Raw genomic sequence first — 4,756 nt, 5'->3', positions numbered from 1 at the left:
CCCCTCCCTTTCTCCCTCCCTCCCTCCCCCTTCCTTCCTTCCTTCCTTCCTTCTTTCTTTCTTTCTTTCTTTCTTTCTTTCTTTCTTTCTTCCTTGTTGTTTTTGGTTTGGTTTTTCTTTTCTTTAAAACAGAACACAATAGAATCACTCTATCACCCTTATAGCATGGATATATGAGTTCACAAATAGGATTCCTAATGTAATTGGCTTAGTGCCAAACACAAGAAGAGGAAGTTGTTATTTGTTCTCTCATGCCTTTAGAAGCCATTCCTCTTTTGCTATAACATCCTCCTGTTTCATATTGCTGAGATAGATCTTTGTCTTCTATTCTGTCAGCTGCCTCTTTTTTTCTTAGTACTTATGTCTCTGTCTTCTGTTGTCTTTGGATATAGCAGTTATCTCGGATTGCTTGAATTGCTACACACGCGAACACTAATAAGAAGTGTTGCCAGGAGAGCATCTGCATGCACTAGTGAATGTCAGGAAAGCAAAGAGAAAGCAGGAGAGTGAGATTCTTTCACGGCTACATGAGTGGGCAGTTGATGAGGTGCTAGTTGATGAGTGGATGTTGAGAATAGAAATGGCAAAAGGAGGGGGTGCACCTTAGGTTATCTTACTGACATGGGTGTCACCCATAAGAAGCAAGCCTTCTTATGGGTGATATTTAAAGTATATAAACCACAAAAATAGAAAATACCTTTTTATTTTTATTTCTTCTTATTATTATTTTATTTATTTACATTCCAGTCATTGTCCCTCCTCTTTGTCCCCCTTCCCTTCCTCATCCCATTCCTCCTCCTTGCCTCTGAGAGGGTGCTCCCTCCCTCCCCCAGGCCTCCACCTTACCTGAGGCCTCAAGTCTCTCAAGGATTAAGCCCATCTTCTCCCACTGAGGCCTGACCAGGCAGACTTCTGCTATATTTGTGCCAGGGGCCTCAGACCCACCCCTGTATGCTCCTGGTTGATGACTCAGTCTCTGGGAGTTACCTGGGGTCCAGGTTAGTTAGGACTGCTGGTCTTCCTATAGGGTCACTCTCCCTTTCAGCTTCTTCAATCCTTCACTAATTCAACCATAACAGTCCCAAATTCAGTCTAGTGGTTGGGTGTAAGTATGTTCTGTTTCAGTCAGCTGCTGGTAGGGCCTCTCAGAGGACTGCCATGCCAGGTTGTCTATATGCACATCATATCATCAGTAATAGAGTGAGGCCTTGGTGCCCTCCCATAAGATGGATCCTAAGTTGGGCTGGTTATTGGACTTCTTTTCCTTCCGTCTCTTCTCCATTTTTGTCCTTGCAATTCTTTTACAAAGGAACTGTTCTGAGTCAGAAATTTTGAATGTGGGTTAGTAACCTTGTTCCTCCACTTGAGGCCCTATCTCTCTACCCTACTTCTGAGAGGTATACTCTTTGAGTTCCTCCTCCCCAATATTGAACATTTTGGCTAAGGTTACCCTTATTGAGTCCTTAGAGTCTCTCACCTCCTGGGTCTCTGGTACTTTCTAGAGGATTCCCCCAACTCCCACCCCCTGATGCTGCTTATCTTCATTTTTGCCTTTGTCAAACCTCAATCGTTAGTCAGGGCAAATAATAAAGCCTTGAGACTCATCATAGGCCTCAGTTTTCTCACACAACCGTAAGAATAAAGACTTGGGTTTCTATCTTGGTATCCAGATTGTAGCTTTTGACCTGACAAATTTCCCAAACACCTAATTGTCAGTCATAAAAGAGAAATAATGGTCAAGTCAGGATTGTGGTGAAATTCTATGAAACCATATGAGGAAATTCTTGGCTGTGCTTTATATTCCACACATTAGATTCTATTATGTTGCCATCATTACATATGGCACCATATTACATCATCACACCATAATTTAAGGTCCATTCTACTACAATAAATATAGGAAATACTTGTATGATCTTTGGGTGGGTTTATCACTTGTAAATGCTATGTATTCAATGTTCACTAGATAAACCACTCACTCACAACTTAAAGTACCTAGATCTGATCAAAAAAAAATTTTGGCACTGAAGAAGTGGCTCAGCATTTTAAGAGTACTCAAAGGGCACAAGTTCAGTTCTCAGCACCAACATGTCAGCTTACAATCACTTCTAACTCTAGGCTGAGGGCTTCCAAAGCCCCCTTCTGACCTTTTCAGGCTTTGCACTCACATGGTCCATACACATACATGCAGACAAAGCACTTATACACATAAAATATAAAGGTTAATACAATTATTATCACCCGTTACACAGTTTCTTTGCATCCCCACTCCTCTCTCTTCTCTTATTTATTTTAATGCCTGACTTTCTGCCCTCCCTTCTCTTCATACAACATAGACTCCAGGAAGCTAACAACTATAGACTCATTTCAATAACTATGCCAAGGCACTTAGCACAGTCTCTCATATTTAATAAATGCTCAGTACCCAAAAGTTTAATTAACACAAAAGTAAAACCAGTAGGGCAAGGAGACTTAGTGGAAATTATACACAGGAAATCACAGATGATGTCATTCATAGAGTAAATAAAAGTGATCATTCACCATCTTTGAAATAAAAATCTCTTCTATAGACTTCACCAATCACTGTCCAGAAGGTTGTCATCAAGTTGCAGCTCAGTATAGGAAGATCTCCCTAGTTATCTTCTCCCCAGTGCTACTGAACTAATTTATTCTGGGTAGACAATGCTTTGGTGATTGTGAGACATGCTATATGGCATAACCTTGGGTTTGGCCCTGATTATGTAAATCAGGCATAATTTAAGTGAAAATATATGTACTATGAATCTTTCCTATCTGATGTTTAATTTATTACTATAGCACACAAGGCTCAGAACTTCTCAGGTGAAAGTAACTAGATATTTGTGCAGAGTGATGGCAAATATCGTCTTTTTCATTTGGTGTAGAAAGTGATTTATTGCTTTCACATTTAACCATGGAAGAGAATCATGTGATGAGATGTATAATAAAATAAATTCTGTCTTTTAACTGTGGAGGATACACATTGATGGGGTAAGTTAAGTAGATTCACATTTGGCTACATTAATCTTGGAGTCTTCACTTTTATCCACCTATAACTAAAAGCCTCCCCATCCTACTAAGGTTAAAAAAAAATCACTGTCTGTGTATTAAAAGCAAGACACATAAATAAAAATAATAAAATGCTGTAAGAGAAGAGATTATGCTTATTTTTAGAAGAATCACCAATAAATGCAAATAATATCTGAGCTTTTGACCCACGGGAGAAGTGTGTCTCTGCATGTCAGGATTTATTGGAATAAACCTACCCACTGGGTGAAAATATAATTGGAATTATGACTTCCCAGTTTTAGTTGAGTTTAATTTATTTTTAACATACATAAATGCATGGAAATAGCCCATATTAGTGGGGAGCCCTACGATGGTTTCATACTTGTGTGCATCACACAGTGTTTAAATAAGACATCCACCTCACTCTCATTCATTCCATCCATCCTCAGATATTCATCATTGAATGGTGATAGAAATACCCAAAATACCTTCTTCCAATTTTTTGAAAGAGAGTATAAAGGTGATCCGCCTGGTTACCCCACTGTGCAAGAAGCTGAGAACTTAATTCTTGTTTATCTGTACCTCTTTTCACTGTTTATCTTCTCTATCTCCAACCTATCTCTGCATGACCAGGAAGCTGCTATGAAGACTCCATCATGTCTTTTTTTTTTTTTTTTGAGAAGAGTAAAATAGTTTCGTGAAGTGTTTATCATCATTAAGAAGTTTATTTATTTGATGAAATTGCTTTCCAGTCCTCTGATAAAGCCACTTTCTTTGTTTCATTCATGAAACAATTAATCTCTTGATGTTACACATAAAACAAAATGGAACTACTGCATGCATAGCATTGATCAAGGACACCATTAATGTATGTTCACTCACCTTTTAATCCATTTTTCCCTTTTCTAATTTGTCCTCTGGAATCTTTAAGTTCTCCTCCTCATTTTAATGAAATGAATGAGGACTTATAAGTAAAGCCCCCTTGTTTATGGAAAGTATGCCTAATCCCTGGAAAGGCACCAACATGGCACATCCTCTAAATAATTAGGAGTGTGCTTTTGGTATAAAGGAGACTTTAAAAAGAGAGGTAAAATACATATACAATAAATTCAAAGCATTCTTGGGTATGCTCGTTTCTCTGTACATCTTTGTTGAAATGAATCTGACTCAGAAAGTAAGAAAAAAAAAAAAAACCTTTCAGTTAGTACCTTTGTATCTATTTGGGGGATGTGACAAGCTTGCACTGACTGTCAACTGCTGGTACACCTGCCTTAAGCAATGTCTTGATGCTGCCATTAAGGAGGGACAGATGAACTGCACTGAAATAGCATGGGAGTAAGTTTGCTTATCGTTTTGTTTTGTAAATTCCACTAAGAGCAAAAAAAAAAAAAAAAAAAAAAAAAAAGACACGCTGCCTGAGATGAAGCCAGTGTATGGAACAACTCACACAGTAAGTTAGGAGGGTCTTTTTGCTTCTTAATCATACTGTGTTCCCTACTGGGGCAATTTAAATGAGAATAGTGCTCATAGACTTATATGTTTGAATAGCTGGATTCTACTTGGTAGAACTCTTTGGAGGTGGGAGGGATTAGGAGGTTTGGCTTGGAAGCTGTATGCTATTTGCCCACATCATTCCTAGTTAGCCATCTCTGCTTTATGATTCTGCATCAAGATACAAGCTCTCAGCTACTGTTTCAGTGTCATGCCTGCCTGTTGCAGGAGTCTTCAT

This window comes from Mus caroli, chromosome 19 (genome assembly GCF_900094665.2).
Source record: "Mus caroli chromosome 19, CAROLI_EIJ_v1.1, whole genome shotgun sequence".
Classification (NCBI taxonomy): domain Eukaryota; kingdom Metazoa; phylum Chordata; class Mammalia; order Rodentia; family Muridae; genus Mus; species Mus caroli.
Note: the sequence above shows the minus strand (reverse complement) of the source record.